The 21,483-nt window shown below is 42.7% G+C and overlaps 1 long non-coding RNA gene across 1 annotated transcript in view; it reads left to right on the top strand.

Annotated features, from left to right (window-relative positions):
* Positions 1-246: 246 nt before the first annotated feature.
* LOC114678303 (uncharacterized) overlaps positions 247-21,483 on the top strand; it is a 37,923-nt gene continuing 16,686 nt past the window's right edge. Inside the window, exon 1 of the long non-coding RNA XR_003729640.2 lies at positions 247-377. This is a non-coding gene — a long non-coding RNA (uncharacterized LOC114678303). The remainder of the gene's footprint in view (positions 378-21,483) is intronic.

Here is a 21,483-nt window from a genome sequence, read left to right on the forward strand (position 1 = left end):
AAAAATTTTAAGGTCTATCAACGTTGAACCTGGGTTCAAATAGCCGCCAAACCCAGCACGTGCAGCGCTAGCTCTGACCCTAGGTGGCGCACGTGCGGCCGCCGCGGGGACGCCAGCCTCTCGCGGGGGCGGGGTCTCGCGGGGGCGGGGTCTCTCGGGGGCGGGGTCTCTCAGGGGCGGGGTCTCGCGGGGGCGGGGTCTCTCGCGGGGGCGGGGTCTCTCGCGGGGGCGGGGTCTCTCGCGGGGGCGGGAGCTTGCGTCCTCCGAGCCGGTTCCGCACCATCTCGCGGCGCCGCGTCCTTAGGGGCGGGCTCAGGGGGCACCACCCTCGAGGGGCGGAACCCGCGGGGGCGGAGGCGTCGATCCGGAAGTACCTGGTAAGACCCTCCAGTCAGGTCAGCTCTGCTAGGACCGCTCGGCCATTAGCAATGCAGCTGTAGATGATTGTCATAGCCGGCTGGTAGTGACTGAAAGGCTCCTCTGGACCTAAACGTTCGGCTCGGGGCGGTGAGAGGGGCGGGGCTTCGGGAGTGGGCGGTGCGTGCGCAGGCGCGAAGAGGGACTGATTGGCAGGGAGAGAGGCGGGGCCGTCTCGAGCCCTAGTGGCGCGTTTGACCAGACACGGACCGGATCTCTGGAGAAACCAGCTTTAGGTGGTAGCCTTTCTCCTTAAAATCATTTGTCGGCCGGGCGCGGTGGCTCACGCCTGAAATCCCAGCACTTTAGGAGGCCGAGACGGGCGGATCACAAGGTCAGCAGATCGAGACCATCCTGGCTAACACGGTGAAACCCTGTCTCTACTAAAAATACAAAAAATTAGCCGGGCGTGGTAGCGGGCACCTGTAGTCCCAGCTACTCGGGAGGCTGAGGCAGGAGAATGGCATGAACCTGGGAGGCGGAGCTTGCAGTGAGCCGAGATCGCATCACTGCATTCCAGCCTGGGCGACAGAGCGAGACTCCGTCTCAAAAAAAACAAAAAAAAACAAAACAAAAATCTTTTGTCGAGCGCCAGTGTACTTCATAGTGTTTACCTCCTTATGATTCATTCACAATCTAGAGCATGTGAAATATAGACCTTGATTTTAAATAAAGTTCATTCATTAATCCAAGCATTTATTGAACTCCGGCTGTGCGCTAACTGCCTTAGATTCCTGGGTATGCAAATAGGTCGGCTCCGATATTGAAGTTGAGGAGTTCATATTCTAGTAGTGGTTACAGAGGCACATGAGGACAAACGCCAGTCTCAAGTGATACGTGTGTGCTATCAGGGAAAGATGAACAAAGCTGCAGAAGCTGGGTGGAGAGCTAGCAAAGCTTTCAAAGTCCCTGACTTAGAGGATGGATTGGCATTCTCTGAGTGGGGAGGAAAGAAAGACCGAGAGTCTAGGCAGAGGGAATAGCTTCTGTAAAGGCTTGAAAGAAGGCAGGTGGGTTTGGGGAATGAGTGTGGCAGAGAAAAGGTGTATAAGAGAATGGGTAGGAGGGTAGAGTGGAAGGAGTGGTAGCATGACTTTTGTTGTCTTAGACCTTGGGTGCCTTGACAAGAATTTTTTAAAAGTGTGACCTTATATATTTTCATCACCAAGGTATTATGATAGAGTGGAAAAAGAGTTTGCCTTTGAAGTCAGACAAACTTAGATTCATATTTGGGCATTGCCCATGTACTCTATGCGTTTATGTAACTTAATCTTTCTGAGAGTCCGTTTCCTAGTTCATAAAATGGGGGTAATTGTCAAGTTTAAATGAAGTAATTATGCAAAAATATTAGCATACAGTAGTTACGCAATTGCAATAGTTTGTGACGAGTACATATTACTTTCCTGCTCCCAATGGCGTAACCTTTTTTTTTTCTTTTTTTTTTTTTTGAGACAGGGTCTCACTCTGTGGCTCAGGCTAGAGTGCAGTGGCATGATCACGGCTCACTGCAAGCTCCACCTCCTGGGTTCAAGCGATCCTGCCACTTCAGCCTCCTGAGTAGCTGGGACCACAGGTGTGTGCCACCACACCTGACTAATTTTTGTACTTTTAGTAGAGATGGGGTTTCACCATGTTGGCCAGATTGGTCTTGGACTCTCCACCTCAAGTGATCTACTCTCCTTGGCCTCCCAAAGTGCTGGGATTACAGGTGTGTCACTGCACCTGAACCCAATGGTGTAACCTTAAAGAATGACAATCAATATCCTTCTGAGTGCCTGGCAGGCAGTGAAGGCAGGTAGTCAATTCCGTTTCCTTTAACACAGTGTAATCAAATTGGATTTGACAAGGAAGGAGCAAAACTGCTCTGCACTATAGCTCCTGAGAAAAATGCCTTGTTGAATCATGTATCCTATATATGGAATTCTCCAATCAGTGTGTCTTATCAGCTTGGTAAGTGTGTCTGTGTTACAGGCAGGGTAACTGATTAAAAGCCCTGGTCACATTACTTATACCCGGGGAGAGGAAATTTGTCAACTCTGGGGTAATGCTTTTGCTTACCCCAGAGTCTTGCTTACAGTAATAACAAGCCGAATAAACCTCACCACAAATCTTTTTTGAGCCCCTTCTCCCTGGTGAGCTTTCAGCACAGCAGTCATTTTAAGCCTTTAATCCTCCCCTCCAATTGCATACTGTCTCTTGTGCTTTCTTTTCTTCCTGTATGTTTCCTGTATGCTGTATTCTACCTGGTAGCCAAGGCTTACTCTAGTCAATGCCAGGTTTCCTCACTTAACTCAGGATTTCTCCCTTTCCTTCTTTCCTCAGGGGGTGGCATCTCTGAGGGTGGGAAACTTGGTGGAGGGGAAGGTCTTCCGATGAGTGACCTTCGTCCCTCTAAGGTGGCATCTGCAGCTAATGGTTTTTTTCTCTCTGTCTCTGATCACCAGTCACACACTCCACTTGGAATCTCAAGGTCCCTTTAGGTGCTCTGGTTCTCTTTTAGCCACTTTTATGGTCCTCTTGGGGGTGAAGAAAAATTCTCACTGCTCCCACAGGCCATTCTGAGGCTGCAGGAGGCTCCAGAGGTTGTGTCACAACATGCCCTCCTGTCGCGCTCTCCTGTGGTGCTGTGTCACTGCTGTCATGTGGGGAGCGGCTTTTAGATCTTACCTCATTTGGAAAGCAAGCCCTGGGATCCCCAATTTACCAGGAGTCTTCTCATCACCACACTCCATCACCCCTCACTTCCTAGAGAGGACTCTACCTAGTTGGAGTGCTTCATTCTCATTCTGTCCTTCTTTGACAGTGGACATTCCAGCAAGTCTAGGTAGGGAATCTCTGACCACCCTAGGCACCCTCCCAATTTATGCCATGAACATTGGTTGTCTGAAACATTTTTTCCCCATATACTCTGTTTTCAGAGAGTTCCCAAAATCATTTTGAAACTTTTTAGAATGAGAAGTTTTTCTGTCTTACCCTCTTCTTCCTCCATCTCTCCTTCCTCCTCCTCCATTTTCTTCCTTCTCCATTTTTGTGCCAAAGAGAATAACTGAGAATGAAAACCACGGCACGTGATATAAAATATCACAGACATTTCTACCTTTCCCTTGATAGTTTGATAAAATCTTGAGGATGCACCAGAAAGAGTGGTGAGAAGCTAGGATCCTGGGAAGGTGAAATGGGACATTTCACCGTTGTTAATTTCTTTCACAACATGCTTTTAGACTCATCACTACTTTGGTGAATACTACTGTCATTGCTTATTTATTTATTTATTTATTTATGAGACAGAGTCTTACTCTGTTGCCTAGGCTGGAGTGCAGTATCATGATCTTGGCTCACTGCAACCTCTGCCTCCTGGGTTAAAGTGATTCTCCTGCATCAGCCTCCTGAGTAGCTGGGATTACAAGTGTGTACCACCACGCCTGGCTAATTTTGTATTTTTAGTAGAGACAGGATTTCACCATGTTGGTCAGGCTGGTCTCGAACCCCTGACCTTAAGTGATCCGACCTCCTCAGCCTCCGAAAGTGCTGGGATTACCTGCAGGAACCACTGTGCCTGGATTATTATTGGTTTTTAGAGGTTAGCTTCTCAGAAGGAAGAGCCACTCATTTTTTAGTCATCTGACTTCTTAGGTCACTAGAGAGTTTGTAAGTATTTTGTCAGTTGGAGACTTTCAAGCACTTACTAATTCAAGATGTGTCTTATTAAGTATTGAAGTTCTCTCATAAAGGACTGTTTTTTTTAACTTATTGTTCTTAAAAATGGAACATTTTTATAATTTTTTTCTTTAAGTACATGATCACTGTAAAAATTCAGGCCGGGCACAGTGGCTGAAGCCTGTAATCCCAGCACTTTGGGAGGCCCAGGTGGGAGAACCATCTTAGCCCAGGAGTTCAAGACCAGCCTGGGCAACATGGTGAAACCCCATCGCTACAAAAAATACAAAAATTAGCTGGACATGGTGGTACACACCTGTGGTCCCAGCTACTTGGGAGGCTGAATTGGGAGAATTGTTTGAGTCTGAGAAGTCAAGGCTGCAGTGAGTCCTGATCGCACCACTGCACTCCAGTGTAGGCAATAGAGTGAGACCCTGTCTCGGAAAAAAAAAAAAAAATTAAACAATACTAGAGTAAAAGCCTGTCTTATTTTTACCATCCGATAAAAGAACCACTGGAATAATCTAATTTACATTTGTCTTTGCATTTTTGTGCATTTTATATACATTTTTCTGAAAAATTTTTTTTTTTTTGAGACGGAGTCTCGCTCTGTCGCCTGGGCTGGAGTGTAGTGGCCGGATCTCAGCTCACTGCAAGCTCCACCTCCCGGGTTCACGCCATTCTCCTGCCTCAGCCTCCTGAGGAGTAGCTGGGACTACAGGCGTCCGCCACCTCGCCCGGCTAGTTTTTTGTATTTTTTAGTAGAGACGGGGTTTCACCATGTTAGCCAGGATGGTCTCGATCTCCTGACCTCATGATCTGCCCGTCTCGGCCTCCCAAAGTGCTGGGATTACAGGCTTGAGCCACCGCGCCCGGCCTGAAATCTTTTTTTTTTTTTTTTGGAGACTGAGTCTTACTCTGTTTTCCAGGCTAGAGTGCAGTGGTGGGATCATAGCTGACTGCAGCCTCCAACTCTTGGTCTTCCTTTGGGAGGCCAAAGTGATCTTCCTGCCTTCACCTTCTGAGTAGATGGGAGTACAGACATGTGCTGCCATGCTCTGCTAATTTTGTTCTTTTTGGCTGGAGTGCAGTAGCGCAACCTCGGCTCACTGCAGCCTTGACTTCTCAGAATCAAGCTATCCTGCTACCTCAGTCTCCTGAGCAGCTGAGAATACAGGCACATGCCACCATGCCTGGCTAATTTTTGTATTTTTTGTAGAGACTAGGTTTCACCATGTGGCCCAGGCTGGTCTTGAACTCCTGGACTCAAAAGATCCGTCGGCCTTGGCCTCCCAAAGTGCTGGGATTACAGGCGTGAGTCACCATGCCCAGCTTGTTCTTTCTTTTCTTTCTCTCTCTCTTTCTTTCCTTCTTTCCTTCTTTTCCTTCTTTTCCTTCCTTTCCTTCCTTTCCTTCCTTTCCTCCTTTCTTTCTTTCTTCTTTCTCTTCCCTCCCTCTTGTTGACCAGGCTGGAGTGCAGTGGTGCGGTCTCTGTACACTGCAACCTCCACCTCCTGGGTTCAAACGATTCTCCTGCCTCAGCCACCGAAGCAGCTGGGATTACAGGTGTGTGCCACCATGCCTGGCTAATTTTTGTATTTTTGGTGAGACGGGGTTTCACCATGTTTGCCAGGCTGGTCTCCAACTCCTGATCTCAGGTGATCTGCCTGCCTTGGCCTCCCAAAGTGCTAGGATTACAGGCGTCAGCCACCGTGCCTGGCCTGTTTTTTAAATTAACAGTGTTTTCTTTGACTATGATATATATTTCAGGTGTTTCTTCTGAGGTTTGTCATTTGATTTTTTTTTTCTTTTTGGTGTCTTTTTTTTTTTTTAGACATTTTTGTTGGACTTTAGTGTCATGCTAGGCAAGGCCTCTTTTTCTATCCCCATCCCTAAATGTAAATATTTTATTTTTTTCTGTTACTTTTATATGTTTGTTTTAATGTTTAAATCTTTAATCCACCTGGAATTTGTTTTTGTGCCCTTTGTGAGGTAGGAATTTGCATCTTCCCAAATGGACAGCCAGCTATTTTTGTTTTAAATTACACTTTAAGTTCTGGGGTACATGTGCAGAATGTGCAGTTTTGTAACACAGGTATACACGTGCCATGGTGGTTTGCTGCACCCATCAACCCATCACCTACATTAGGTATTTCTCCTAATGTTATCCCTCCCCTAGCCACCCACACCCCAACAGGCCCTGGTGTGTGATGTTCCCCTTCCTGTGTCCATGTGTTCTCATTGTTCAACTCCCATTTATGAGTGAGAACATGTGGTGTTTGGTTTTCTGTTCTTGTGTTAGTTTGCTGAGAATGATGGTTTCCAGCTTCATCCACATTCTTGTAAAGGACATGAACTGATCCTTTTTTATGGCTGCATAGTATTCCATGGTATACATGTGCCACATTTTCTTTATCCAGTCTATTATTGATGGACATTTGGGTTGGTTCCAAGTCTTTGCTATTGTGAATAGTGCTGCAATAAACATACGTCTGCATGTGTCTTTATAGTAGAATGATTTATAATCCTTTGTGTATATACCCAGTAATGGGATTGCTAGGTCAAATAGTATTTCTAGTTCTAGATCCTTGAGGAATCGCCACACTGTCTTCCGCAATGGTTGAACTAATTTACACTCCCACCAACAGTGTAAAAGCATTCTTATTTTTCCACAACCTCTCCATCTGTTGTTTCCTGACTTTTTAATGATCACCATTCTAACTGGCGTGAGATGGTATCTCATTGGGGTTTTGATTTGCATTTCTCTGTTGACCGTGATGATGAACATTTTTTATATGTCTGTTGGCTGCATAAATGTCTTCTTTTGAGAAGTGTCGGTTCATATCCTTTGCCCACTTTTTGATGGGGTTGTTTGTTTTTTTCTTGTAAATTTGTTTAAGTTCTTTGTAGATTCTGGATATTAGCCCTTGGTCAGTTGGATAGATTGCAAAAATTTTCTCCCATTCTGTAGGTTTTCTTTTCACTCTGATGGTAGTTTCTTTTGCTGTGCAGAAGCTCTTTAGTTTAATTAGATCCCATTTGTCAGTTTTGGCTTTTGTTGCCATTGCTTTTGATGTTTTTAGACAGGAAGTTTTTGCCCATGCCACCTTAGAGGGACGAAGCTGAGTTCAAGTCCTGAATAACCTTGTTAATTTTGTCTCGTTGATCTGTGTGATATTGACAGTGGGATGTTAACGTCTCCCACTATTATTGTGTGGGAGTCTAAGTCTCTTTGTAGGTGTCTAAGAACTTGCTTTATGAATCTGCGTGCTCCTGTATTGGGTGTATATATATTGAGGATAGTTAGCTATTCTTGCTGCATTGATTCCTTTACCATTATGTAGTGGCCTTCTTTGTCTCTTTTGATCTTTGTTGGTTTAAAGTCTGTTTTATCAGAGATTAGGATTGCAACTCCTGCTTTTTTTTTGCTTTCCATTTGCTTGGTAAATATGCCTCCATCCCTTTATTTTGAGCCTATATGTGTCTTTGCATGTGAGCTGGGTCTCCTGAATACAGCACACTGATGGGTCTTGACTGTTTATCCAATTTGCCAGTCCGTGTCTTTTAATTGGGGCATTTAGCCTGTTTACATTTAAGGTTAATATTGTTATATGTGAATTTGATCCTGTCATTATGATGCTAGCTGGTTGTTTTGCCCATTAATTGATGCAGTGTCAATGTTCTTTACAATTTGATATGTTTTTGCAGTGGCTGGTATCGGTTGTTCCTTTCCGTGTTTAGTGCTTCCTTTAGGAGCTCTTGTAAAGCAGGCCTGGAGGTAACAAAATCTCTCAGCATTTGCTTGTCTGTAAAGGATTTTATTTCTACTTCGCTTATGAAGCTTAGTTTGGCTGAATATGAAATTCTGGGTTGAAAATTCTTTTCTTTAAGAATGTTGAATATTGGCCCCTACTCTCTTCTGGCCTGTAGAGTTTCTCCAGAGAGATCTGACGGGCTTCCCTGTGTAGATAACTCTACCTTTCTCTCTGGCTGCCCTTAACATTTTTTCCTTCATTTCAACCTTGGTGAATCTGATGATTAGGTGTCTTGGGGTTGCTCTTCTTGGGGAGTATCTTTGTGGTGTTCTCTGTATTTCCTGAATTTGAATGTTGGTCTGTCTTGCTAGGTTGGGGAGGTTCTCCTGGATAATATCCTGAAGAGTGTTTTCCAGCTTGGTTCCATTCTCCTCGTCACTTTCAGGTACACCAATCAAATGTAGATGTGATCTTTTTCACATAGTCCCATATTTTTTGGAGGCTGTGTTCGTTCCTTTTTATTCTTTTTTCTCTAATCTTGTCTTCTCTCTTTATTTCATTAAGTTGATCTTCAGTCTCTGATATCCTTTCTTCCATTTGGTTGATTCAGCTATTGAAACTTATGTATGCTTCATGAAGTTCTTGTGCTGTGTTTTTTAGCTCCTTCAGGTCATTTGTGTTCTTCTCTACACTGATTATTCTAGTTAGCCATTCATCTAACCTTTATTCAAGGTTCTTAGCATCCTTGCATTGGGTTAGAACATTCTCCTTTAGCTCAGAGGAGTTTGTTATTACCCACCTTCTGAAGCCTACTTCTGTCAAACTCATTCTCCATCCAGTTTTGTTCCCTTGCTGGCAAGGAGATGTGATCCTTTGGAGGAGAGGAGGCATTCTGGTTTTTGGAATTTTCAGCCTTTTTGCATTGGCTTCTCCCCATCTTTGTGGATTTGTCTACCTTTGATCTTTGATGTTGGTGACCTTTGGGTGGGGTCTTTGAGTGGACCTGGTATTTCTATTTGTTAGTTTTCCTTCTGACAGTGCCCCTTGCTGCCCATCTGCTGGACTTTGCTGGAGGTCCACTCCCAACCCTGTTTGCCTGGGTATCAACAGCGAAGGTTGCAGAGCAGCAAAGATTGCTGCATGATCTTTCCTCTGGAAGCTTTGTTCCAGAGGGGCACCTGTCAGATGCCAGCCAGAGCTCTCCTGTATGAGGTGTCTATTGGCCCCTACTGGGAGATGTCTCCCAGTCAGGATACACGGGGGTCAGGGACCCACTTGAGGAGGCAGTCTGACCCTTAGCAGAGCTGGAACGCTGTGCTGGGAGGTCCGCTTCTCTCTTCAGAGCCATCAGACAGGGATGTTTAAGTCTGCTGAAGCTTTGCTCACAGCTGCCCCTTTCCCCAGGTGCTCTGTCCCAGGGAGATAGGGGTTTTATCTGTAAGTCCCTGACTGGGGCTGCTGCCCTTTTTTCAGAGATGCCCTGCCCAGAGAAGGGAAATCTGGCAGTCTGGCCACAGCAGCCTTGCTGAGCTGCCGTGGGCTCTACCCAGTTTGAACTTCCCAGTAGCTTTGTTTACACTGTGAGCGTAAAACTGCCTACTCAAGCCTCAGCCATGGCAGGCACTCCTCCCCTCACCAAGCTGGAGCATCCCAGGTTGATCACGGACTGCTGCGGTGTTAGCAGTGAGACTTTCAAGCCACTGGATCTTAGTTTGCTGGGCTCCGTGGAGGTGGGGCCCGCCGAGCCAGACCACTTGGCTCCCTGGCTTCAGCACCCCTTTCCAGTGGAGTGAACGGTTCTGTCTTGCTGGCATTCCAGGTGACACTGGGGTATGGAAAAAAAGAATTCCTGTAGCTAGTTCGGTGTTTGCCCGAATGGCCACCCAGTTTTATGCTTGAAACCCAGGGCCCTCGTGAGGTAGGTGCCAGAGGGAATCTCCTGGTTTGTGGGTTGTGAAAACTGTGGGACAAGCACAGTATCTGTGCCGGAGTTCCTCAGGCTCAGTCTCTCACGGCTTCCGTTAGGTGGGGGAGAAAATTCCCTGAACCCTTGCACTTCCTGGGTGAAGTGATGCCCTGCCCTGCTTCGGCTTGCCCTCTGTGGGCTGCACCCACTGTCCAACCAGTCCCAGTGAGATGAACCAGGTCCCTCAGTTGGAGACGCAGAAATCACCCGCCTTCTGTGTCGATCTCGCTGGGAGCTGTAGACCAGAGCTGTTCCTATTTGGCCATCTTGCCACAGAATCCTATAAATAAAATATTTTATAACACAGGAATATTCCTTCCCTACTCTTTTTTTTTTTTTTTTGAGGGATGGGATCTCACTCTGTCGCCCAGGCTGGAGTGCAGTGGGGTTATCATCACTCACTGCAGCCTCGAACTCCTGGCTCCATCCTTCCATCTCAGCCTCCCGAGTAGCTGAAATTATAGGCATGAACCACTGCACCTGGCTTCCACAGTAATTTGAAATGCCACTTTTACTATAGGTTAAAGTCCCATATATATATATACACACACATATGGGACTTTATATATTTTGTGTATTGTTCAATATATATATATAGTTCATTGGACTTTAGGGTTGATTTCTATGCTGATTTCTGTGCTAATATCACAATGATTCAGTAATTGTAGCTTAAATGACTTTACATTTAACAATTTGGAGAGAATTAATACATTTACAATATTCAGTCATTGAGTCTCCCCATCTAGAAACATGAGTTGTCTTTCTGTTTATTCTACCGACTTCCTATGAACTTTTTCATAAAGGCTTGACAAATTTTTGTTACGTTTATTCTGGGATATTTTGGCTGTTCTTGTTAATGGAATTTGTTCTCCATAATGTTTTCAAACTGGCTAATTTTGGCATGTAGAAAATCTATTAGCTATATTTAATTATTTGCATATAGTCCCTGCTCTATTATATTTTAATTTCCTTAAGGCCAGGGGCTTCCCACAGAGCACAAAGAGCTTTGCTCAGCATGAACATGACATAGGATACTATTGCTGACTGTCATATTAGACTTTTCCGCTATGCTTAGCAACCAGTGGAGGAAACCTCAGGTAACAACATTTGTGGAAACTGGATAATGATTCAAGGTAGCGTAGTAAGAAGACACTGAAGGGACTTTGGCATCAGGCAGACCTGGATTTGAATCCTTGCTTTGTGTCTCTGAATTACAGTTTGTTCCTTAGACTCATCTCTGTGCCTAATTCATAAAATGAGCTAAGGCATATAAAGCATAAAGCGTATAGTGACTGGCCCCTAGTAGGTGTCCATAATGGGGGTAGCCGTAACAGACGGCAGTTATGATCATGATGGTTTCATATTGTCCTGTAACCAAATCTATCCATTGAGATGCACATTCATTTTTTTTTAAATTTCTTCCTTTTTTTTGGCAAAGGGGGGCTGTAAATCTCACTCTATCACCCGGGCTGAAGTGCAGTGGCATGATCTTGGCTCACTGCAACTTCTCCTCTTGGGCTCAAGTGATCCTCTCACCTCAGTCTCTCTCCCAAGTAGCTGGGATTACAGGAATGCGCCATCACACCAGGATGATTTTTTGTATTTTTAGTAGAGATGGGGTTTTGCCATGTTGGCCAGGCTTGTCTCAAACTCCTGACCTCAAGTAATGTGCCTGCCTCGGCCTCCCAAATTGCTGGGATTACAGGCGTGCACCACCATGCCTGGCTAATTTTTGAATTCTTTTTCTAGAGATAGGATTTCATCATGGTGCCTAGGCTGGCCTCGATCTCCTGGGCTCAAGCAGTCCTCCTGCCTCAGCCTCTCAGAGTGCTGGGATGACAAGCATGAGCCATGGCGCCCGACCCACACGTGGGTCTATATTTACAAAACTTTATAGAAGGCATATTAATGTAAATAATAAAAAAATCTATAAAGAGAATTATTTAAAGTGTTGGGTGTGTGTGTGGGGAAGGGCGCGTGTGAGATGGGCTGGTCAGGAACACTACAAACCTGTGATTACAGAGTGGATGTGTCCAATATTTCCTTTGATCTTCAGAAATACCATATATCCCAGATCCGAAAACAGTCATTTGCTACCTGAACCTTCTGCACCAGCTACCAATTGTGAAACAATATAATGGACTTCTGTTCTTTGCCAAACTCACGGTGAAAACATTCACATAAAGCCATTAGTTCTCTCTGTCTCTGTTTCTTTCGATGAGGTCTCTGTCACCCAGGCTGGAGTGCAGTGGTGCGATCTCAGCTCACTGCAACCTCTGCCTCCCTGGTTCAAGCGATTCTCCTGCCTCAGCCTCCTGAGTAGCTGGGACTACAGGCATGCGCCACCATGCCTGGCTAATTTTGGGGGTATTACTATTATTATTATTTTTGTAGAGATGGGGTTTCACCATGTTGCCCAGACTGGTCTCAAACTCCTCAGCTCAAGCTATCCTCCCGTCTCAGCCTCCAGTGCTGGGATTATAGGTGTGAGCCACTGAGCCGAGCCCAAGACGAATGTTTAAGGAAGTACAGCCTGGACTATGTGAGGTGCCTCTTTATACATTTAGAGGACATGTTTGAGTCATCATTTAAGGTGTATGTTACAGAAATTTTCTAAAATTCTTGCTTTTGAAAAATGTGTTATGTGTCAGTCTCCCCTCGCTAGCTTGTACATTTCCAGAAAGTGGGGACCATATATTACCAAATCTTTTTAATCCTCAGTACCACACAGTTGTGGAAACAAATTAAGTGGCTGCATTTCATAGTATGAAATACAATAATTTTTAATCATTCCCCTCCTATCGCCACTTTTAAAAAATAATACAAAAGAGGTTGAATTCTCATTTTTTGCTAAGAAGTATAGCCGTATTTAAGACAGCACGTACAAGTGGCAAACACCACTGAAGGCCACCCAAATGTGGGCATTGTACTATCCTGTAGTTGGTGCTTAATGTAGTTGGCACATGAGAGCCAGCAGAGGGAGCACAGAGCACAGCTTTGAGGGAGAAAGCAGCCTACAGTTGTGCTAGGGAAGAATCGAAAAGGCCACTCAGGTCTTTTACAGGGGAAGGAAATGAGAGCTGGGAAGAAGGTCATTTCTCATCTTCATTCTTGTCTGCCTTGCTCTCTTTTGTATCTCATTCAGGCTCAGACAGGCCTGTCCTTATCTTTTGTCCCCTGCACTGCAACTTTCCACAGCACATCCCTGTCCTTTAGTTAATTACACAAGAAGACCCACAAGTGCCATCATGTTTTCCATGCCGGTTTCTCTTTGGGCCATCTCAGTTACTTAGCTCAGATGCAGCGGGTGAGTATTGGTGAAATCTCAGAAAAACACTGAGGAACCGAGGAGCCTTGATTACACATCTGTACTGAATAAAGCCATGTGGGGACCTGAAGGATGGGAGAGAGGACTGGGCTTAGCTCATCTCTGCACTAGGATTTAAAGAGGCAAACGAAGGCTGGCCAGGGGAGTGTTGTAGGGAGTGGGGTTTCTGGAGAGAGGAAGGAATACCACTTCCTGTTATACTGTCTCGCATAAGCAGATCTATGGCAGGGCACAGAACCACACGTGACATATCCCCAGCCACAAAGAAGCCAATGTAGGCTGGAGTTTCTCAACTTTTCCTGTGCAATATTAGAGTGTTAATAGGTATTGTGTAAGAATAAGATTTATAATCAAATATGTGTGTGGATTAAAAAAATTAAACAGTTTTCTCTACTGTGGGAGTTCTTAGATCCTTTATTGGGCACATTAATATAGTTTGTGAATTTCTGATAGAAGGGGCTATGCTATGTGGGCCTTCCCAACTTATGTGGACTGAATTTATTTTATTTTAGAGACAAGGTCTCGCTGTCTTGCCCACACTTGAACTCCAGTGCTCAAGCAATTCTCCCACCTTAGTTTTTTGAGTAGTTTGGACTGTAGGTGCATCCCATCATGTCTGGCTTAATTTTTATGAGATAAGTATTCTATGAATTACATTTTGGAAAGTGTTGAAACAGATTTGCCTGATGTTTAGGAAATTAGGTAATTAAACCGTGAAATACAGCCATAACACTTTCAAAACGGCACTGTTTTCTAATGTCTCCTGTGGCTTTTCATTCCCCGGGAGGTGTGGAAGGGTAGGGTGGTGAAGAGAGGCATATCAGAATCCTGAGTGGGGCTTTTTGAAATCTCTCCCCCTCAGTTATTTCAATAACATTCTTACTATCTCTTCCCTACATTTGAGGACCTTTTGAATAGTGAGCCACTGCTATTATTGGAAATGATTGCATCTCTCAGGTGTGTTGGAGGAGAGAAAGCAGGTACAAACCATTGTTCTGCAAGTTGAGTCAAAAATTCTCTACATGGCTGGGCATGGTGGCTCATGCCTATAATCCCAGCACTTCGGGAGGCTGAGTTGGGAGGATCGCTTGAGCCCAGGAGTTCAAGATCAGCCTGGGCAACATAATGAGATCCCATCTCAAAAAACAAAACAAGCCGGGCGGGGTGGCTCAAGCCTGTAATCCCAGCACTTTGGGAGGCCGAGACGGGCGGATCACAAGGTCAGGAGATCGAGACCATCCTGGCTAACACGGTGAAACCCCGTCTCTACTAAAAAATACAAAAACCTAGCCGGGCGAGGTGGCGGGCATCTGTAGTCCCAGCTACTCGGGAGGCTGAGGCAGGAGAATGGCGTGAACCCGGGAGGCGGAGCTTGCAGTGAGCTGAGATCTGGCCACTGCACTCCAGTCTGGGCGACAAAGCGAGACTCTGTCTCAACAAAAAAAAAAAAAAAAAAAAACAAAAAACAACAAACCCAAATTCTCTATATGTCGTTTAAGGTTTTCTATTGTATTCTCCAACTCCAGTGTCTTCCTTACTTTAACCTTCTTCTCCTCCCCACATTAACCACTACCATAGCCAATTTAGTTTACTCACTTACGTGAGATTATATTATGCCAGTTACAGACTGGAAGCTTCTGGTTATGCAATCTTTCCCATGTTCTCCTAATTCTTTTTCCATCTTTCAACATCTAGCTTAAGTCTTACTTCCTTCTGAGGTCTCTGGTAATCTACTAGCCTACATTACCTAATTTTTACATTATTGGTTTCTTTCATTAATTGCATACAGCTGATTCTTTGTTATCAAATTTATTTGGTTTCAAAAGTTTATAAAGTTGATTGAAATGTAGAGCACATTTCTCTGCAGCAATATTGTAGCTAAATCAAGGCACATTCGCAATAAAAATAGTAGAAAGCAATCTCTAGCAATTAAACAAATCAGAACTCTAGTAATTAAACAAAACAGGGAATCAATAAGACTGAATTAGCTCATTCTCATTTATCTTGGGGTGCTGGTTTTTAAGGAAGAGTAGGTTTAATTAAAAGAGGATGAAGAGGTATTGGAAATTCATGGATATTCTGAATGGGCCTTATGGGGCAATTTCACAGAAGACATGGGCTCTTTGTTATGTCTTCATTATTTTGCAACCTATAGCCCTCCATTTCCATGATGCCGATATCTAGCTACTAGTGCTTTTGTACTTAGCCACAATTTGGATTATTTTTGGCTTAAAAAAGATTGTGGGAGAATGTCAGCAAAAATAGCAGAGTAAGGGCCTCTCAGAAATTTCCCTTCCATAAGAGCAATGAAAAAACTGGTAAAATTATTCAGAATTAACATTTTCAGAACTCCAGAAATTAACCAACAGCTTGTAGCAAACCAGGGATCATTTATTTAAGAAAACTGGCTGCATCTCAGTAAGAGCAGTGAAGTCTGTGGCATTTTTAACTAACCCTAGTCGCACCTTCCACTTTCCAGCTATGCAATAGCCTTAAAAAGTAGCAATCCATATTTTTGGGGGCAGCCACCAGAGTGGATCTATAACTCTTTCAAAGCCTTGTTCTCCAAGAATTGTCATCCACCTTGTCTGATGGTTCCCTAGAAGACTCCACCTATAAGGCTGACCCAGAACTCACTCAGTGTTAAGTCCCTTTCTGCCCTGGGAGGCATTGTAAAAAACAATTGTAGGCAAGTGTTTTAACTTTGCCTACAAAGTTGCCTGAGGTGATGGACAATAGTTGGGGCAAAACAGATTCATGAAAAGCTTAAAAGGACTAACTGGAGAATGAAATATGCATAGGGGCTTTGCAAAGCTTTAATATATTCCTGGTAATCTGGAAGGTCATTTACATGGAAGGGCTGTAAGCATGCTTAGAAAAGAACTGAGAAGGCTCTAAGCTAAGCTCTTACCTCTGGTTTATCTTGAGATTCTGTACAAGCAGGAAGTGAAGGCTAAGGTGGAGTTATAAAATACTCTAGTTTTAAAGGTATGCCTCAGTACCCACACAAAGTCACTCAGAAAACTCTGGGAGATGTATTGGTTCCAGATGTAAGGAAATCTCTGTTTAATCATTAATTTGTCAAAAGTTAACCAAGTAGAGACGGGAACATGGCAATGATTACAGACTTTACATAATTAGTTCAGAATAGTCACTGAAACAAACAACAAGAAATTCTGCAGATGATGAGGGAAGGATCTGATTGTAAGAGTTGTAACATTATATTATTATTTTTTTTATTTTTAATTTAATTTTTTTTTTTTGAGATGGAGTCTCTGTTGCCCAGGCTGGAGTGCAATGATGTGATCTTGGCTCACTGCAACCTCCATCTCCTGGATTCAAGTGATTCTCCTGCCTCATCCTCCTGAGTAGCTGGGATTACAGGCACTCGCCATTATGCCCAGCTAATTTTTGTATTTTTGTAGAGATGGGGTTTCACCATGTTGGCCAGGCTGGTCTTGAACTCCTGACCTCAGGTGATCTGCCCTGCTTGGCCTCCCAAAGTGCTGGGATTACAGGCATGAGCCACTGTGCCTGGCCAACAGTATATTATTTTAAATGTCCAGTTTTCAACAAAAAATGAGTGTGATGAGTGTGCTTTACTAAGTTTTGAACTTACTTGGGGTCCATTACTCTTTCTTATTTCCTGTTTTTCCCTTTTGGTATGGGAATGTCTGTCCTATGCCTGTCCTATCATTGTATTTTGGAAGCGCATAACGTTTTTAGTTTTACAGGTTCATAGCTGGAGAGGAATTTTGCATCAGGAAGACTTGACACTTGTCTCACCCATATCTGCTTTAAATTTTTTTTTTTTTTTTGAGACAGTCTCACTCTGTCACCCAGGCTGGAGTACAGTTGCATGATCACAGCTTACTGCAGCCTCGACTTCCTGGGCTCAATCGATCCTCCTGTCTCAGCCTCCTGAATAGCTGGGAGTACAGGCATGTGCCACCACACATGGCTAATTTTTGTAGTTTTTGTAGAGATGGGGTTTTGCCATGTTGCCCAGGCTGGTCTCAAACTCCTGTGCTCAAGGAATCCTCCTGCCTCAATCTCCCAAAGTGCTGAGATTACAGGCATAAGCCACTGCACCTGGCCTGATTTAAATATTTAAGTGAGACGTTGGACCTTAGACTTTAGAGTTGATGCTGAAATGAGTTATGATTTTGGGGACTGTTGAAATAGAATGAATGTATTTGGCATGTGAGAAGGACATGAATTTTGGGGGGCCTGGAGTAAAATGCTGTGGATTGAATATATGTATCCCCACAAAATTTCATATGTTGAAACCCTATTCCCCAATATTATGGTATTTGGAGATAAGCCTTTGGGAGGTGAGCAGGTCATGAGGTTGGTGCCCTCATGCTGAGATTAAAATGCTCTTTTTTTTTTGAGATGGAGTCTCGCTCTGTCGCCCAGGCTGGAGTACAGTGCATAATCTCGGCTCACTGCAAACTCCACCTCCTGGGTTCACACCATTCTCCTGCCTCAGCCTCCCGAGTACCTGGGACTACAGGTGCCCGCCACCACGCCTGGCTAATTTTTTGTATTTTTTAGTAGAGATGGGGCTTTACCGTGTTAACCAGGATTGTCTCGATCTCCTGACCTCGTGATCCACCTGCCTCGGCCTCCCAAAGTGCTGGGATTACAGGCGTGAGCCACCGCGCCTGACCAAAATGCTCTTATAAGAAGAGACATAAGGGAATTTACTTCTTCCCCCTCTACTGTATTAGGATACAATGAGTAGACGGTGGTCTACAAACCAGGAAGAGCCCCTTTCCAGACACTGGATCTGCTGGTACTTTAATCTTGGACTTCCCAGCTCCCAGAACTGTAAGAAATACACGTTTGTTGTTTAAGCCACCTAGGCTATAGTATTTTTGTTATAGCAGCTGGAACTAAAAAAGAGTCCTTTAGGTTGAATTGAAAGAACCCTACACAGTAACTCAAATCTATATGAAGAAATAACACCAGTAAAGTAATCATGTAGGTAAATATTAAAGGCATATAAATGTATTTGTTGTTTATTATTGATCTTTTTTTCTTATATCTGACTTAGAAGACAATTACATGGGGCAATAACTATAAATCTGTATTGATGAGCACATAATAGTAATAGCATAGAGGAGTTGAACTATTTAGAGCATTTAAAAGTTAAACCACTGGGCCAGGTGCGGTGGCTTATGCCTGTAATTCCAGCACTTTGGTAGGCCAAGGTGGGTGGGTCATTTGAGGTCAGGAGTCTGAGACCTGCCTGGCCAACATGGTGAAACCCACCTCTACTAAAAATACAAAAAGTAGCCGAGTGTGGTGGTAGGCACCTGTAGTCCCAGCTACTTGGGAGGCTGAGGCAGGAGAATCACTTGAGCCCAGGAGGCAGAGGTTGTAGTGAGCCGAGACTGCACCACTGCACTCCAGCCTGGGTGACAGAGTTAGAGTCCATCTCAAAAAAAATTATATATATATGTATACCATTGAAATTAAGTTGGTATTAATCAGAACTAGATCATTATAAACTAAGATGTTAATGGCAACTCCCAGGGCAGCCAGTAAGAAAATAACTCAAAAATATATAATAAAAGAATTGACAAGGAATTAAAATGGTACATGAGAAAATATTTAACACAAAAGAAGGCAATATTAGGGGACTTGAGGAACAAAAAAGACAGGTAGAAAACAGCAAAATGGCTGACATATATCCCACCTTATCAGTAATTAAATTAAATATAAATGGTTTATGCTCTCTGTTTAAAAGCAGAGACTGGCAGAATGAATAAAAAAATGATCCAACTGTATGCCATCTACAAAAGACTCACTTTAGATTCCAAGACACAAGTAAATTGAAAGTAAAGGACGGAAAAAGATGTGCCATGCAAATAGTAACCAAAGAGATGGAGTAGCTATACCAATATGAGACAAATAGATTTTAAGACAAAAAAAGTCACTAGAGACAAACAAGACATTTTGTTGTGCTTAAAAGGTCAATCTGTCAGGAAGACAAATTTATAAACATATATGCACCTAACAACAGAGTCCCCCATTATGAGAAGTGAAAACTCAGAGTTGAATAAAAAAAATTAAAAATTAAAAAACAGTAGTTGGGACTCCACTTTCAGAAGGAGAGAGAACAACCAGGCAAAAAATAAACAAAAGAAATAGAAGACTATAAAGCAATGATGCCTAATAAATAACCATAGGACATTCCAACAGCAGAATGCACAATACTTTCATGTACCCATAGAATATCCTATGAGGTAGACCATATATTAGGCCACAAAAGAAGCCTCAGTAAATTTAAAGGGATTGAAATTATTACAAAATGTGTTATCCAACCACAATTCAATGACATTTGAAATCAGTAGCAGAAGGAATTTCGGGAAATTCAACATATGTGAAAATTAAAAAACATACTCCTAAATAACTGAGAAGTCAAAGAAGAAATCACAAGAGAAATTCAGTCACACTTGGAAACGAATAAAAATGAAAACACAACATGCCAAAATATAGAATGCAGCTAAAATAGTACTTAGAGGGAATTTATAGAAATATAAATTTGAAATTCAAATTCTATCAATTAAACAATCAATAACTCTTTAGATTTAGTAGAAAATCCTAAAGAATCCACTAAAAATCTGTTAGAACTAGCAAACTATTTCAGCAAGATTGCAGGATACAAGATCAACATACAAAGGTCAATATACAAAGATTATAATTTTAGACACTTGCAATGAGCAATCCAAAAATAAAATTAAAAAACAATTCCATTTATGATGTTATCAAAAATAATTAAAAGAATAGGAATAAATTTAACAAAAGAAGTACAAACCTTATAGTCTGAAAACTAGAAAATATATTTGAAAGGAATTAAAGAAGATCTAAATAGAAGAAATCCTATGTATATGGATTGGAAGACTGAACGTTGTTAAGATGACAGTACGCCCCCAATTAATCTACAGATATGATACAATTCCTATTAGAATCCCAGTTGACTTCTTTATAGAAACTGTCAAGCTGATTCTAAAATATGTCGAGAGATATTAATAGCCAAAACAATCATGAAAAGGAAGAACAAAGTACAATAGCTCACACTTCCCAATTTCAAAACCTACTACAAAGCAATGGTTATCAAGACAGCATAGTACTGGCATAAGAATAGACATGTAGATCAATGGAGTAGAACCGAGAGTACAGACATCGGTCCTACATTTATGGTCCACTGAGTTTTGACAAGAGTGCCATGATTATCCATTGGGGAAAGAAGAGTCCCTCCAACAAATATTGCTGGGACACCCGGATAGTTACAAACAAAAGAATGAAGTTTACACTGTGTAAAAAACTAACTTAAAATAGATGAAAGACCTAAATGTAATAGTTACAACTATAAGACTCTTAGAAGAAAACACAGCTGGTAGGTAAATCTTCATGACCTTGGATTTGGCAAAGCATTCTTAGACACGATACCAAAAGCATAAGTAACAAAAGGAAAGATAGATAAATTGGACTTAATCAAAATTAAAAACTTTTGTTCCTCAAAGGACACCAACTAGGAAGTGAAAGGCAACCCACAGAATGGGGGAAATATTTGCAAGTCGTATATCTGATAAGGGACATGTACCTAGAATATATAAAGAACTCTTACAACTCAGTAATAAAAGACAAGTAACTCAATTAAGAAATCGGACCTAAATAGGCATCTCTCCAAAGAAGATCTACAAATGTCCAATAAACACATGAAAAGATGCTCAGCATTATTAGTTATCAGAGAAATTCAAACCAAAATCTTTTTGAGATATCACTTTAAACCCGGTAGGATGGCTTGAATCAAAAAGCCAGATAATAACAAGTATCTTTGAGGTTGTGGAGAAATCAGAACCTTTATATACTGCTGTTGGGAATGTAAAATGGTACAACTGCTGGCAGTTCCTCAGATGATTAAACATAGAGTTACCAGGTGACCCAGGAGCTCCACCCAAGAGAAATGAAAACACATATCCACATAAAAACTTGTACATAAAATTTTACATTATTTTTAGTTGACACATAATAATTGTACATATTTATGGGGTAGTGCGAGATTTCAATACATGTATACAATATATGTGCAATGATCAAATCAGGGTAATTAGCGTGTCCATCACCTCAAACATTTATTATTTCTTTGTTTTGGAAACATTCAAAATCCTCTCTTCTAGCTATTTGAAAATAAGCAACAAAGTATTGTGAACTATAGTCACCCTACAGTGCTATAGGACACTAAAACCTATTCCTCCTATGTTGCCGTACTTTCGTATCCATTAACCAATCTCTCCTTATTCCCCTCTCTTCCCACATTTTTAGCCTGAGTAATCACTATTGTACTC

The sequence above is a fragment of the Macaca mulatta genome, chromosome 5 (genome assembly GCF_049350105.2).
Source record: "Macaca mulatta isolate MMU2019108-1 chromosome 5, T2T-MMU8v2.0, whole genome shotgun sequence".
In the NCBI taxonomy this organism is placed as follows: Eukaryota; Metazoa; Chordata; class Mammalia; order Primates; family Cercopithecidae; genus Macaca; species Macaca mulatta.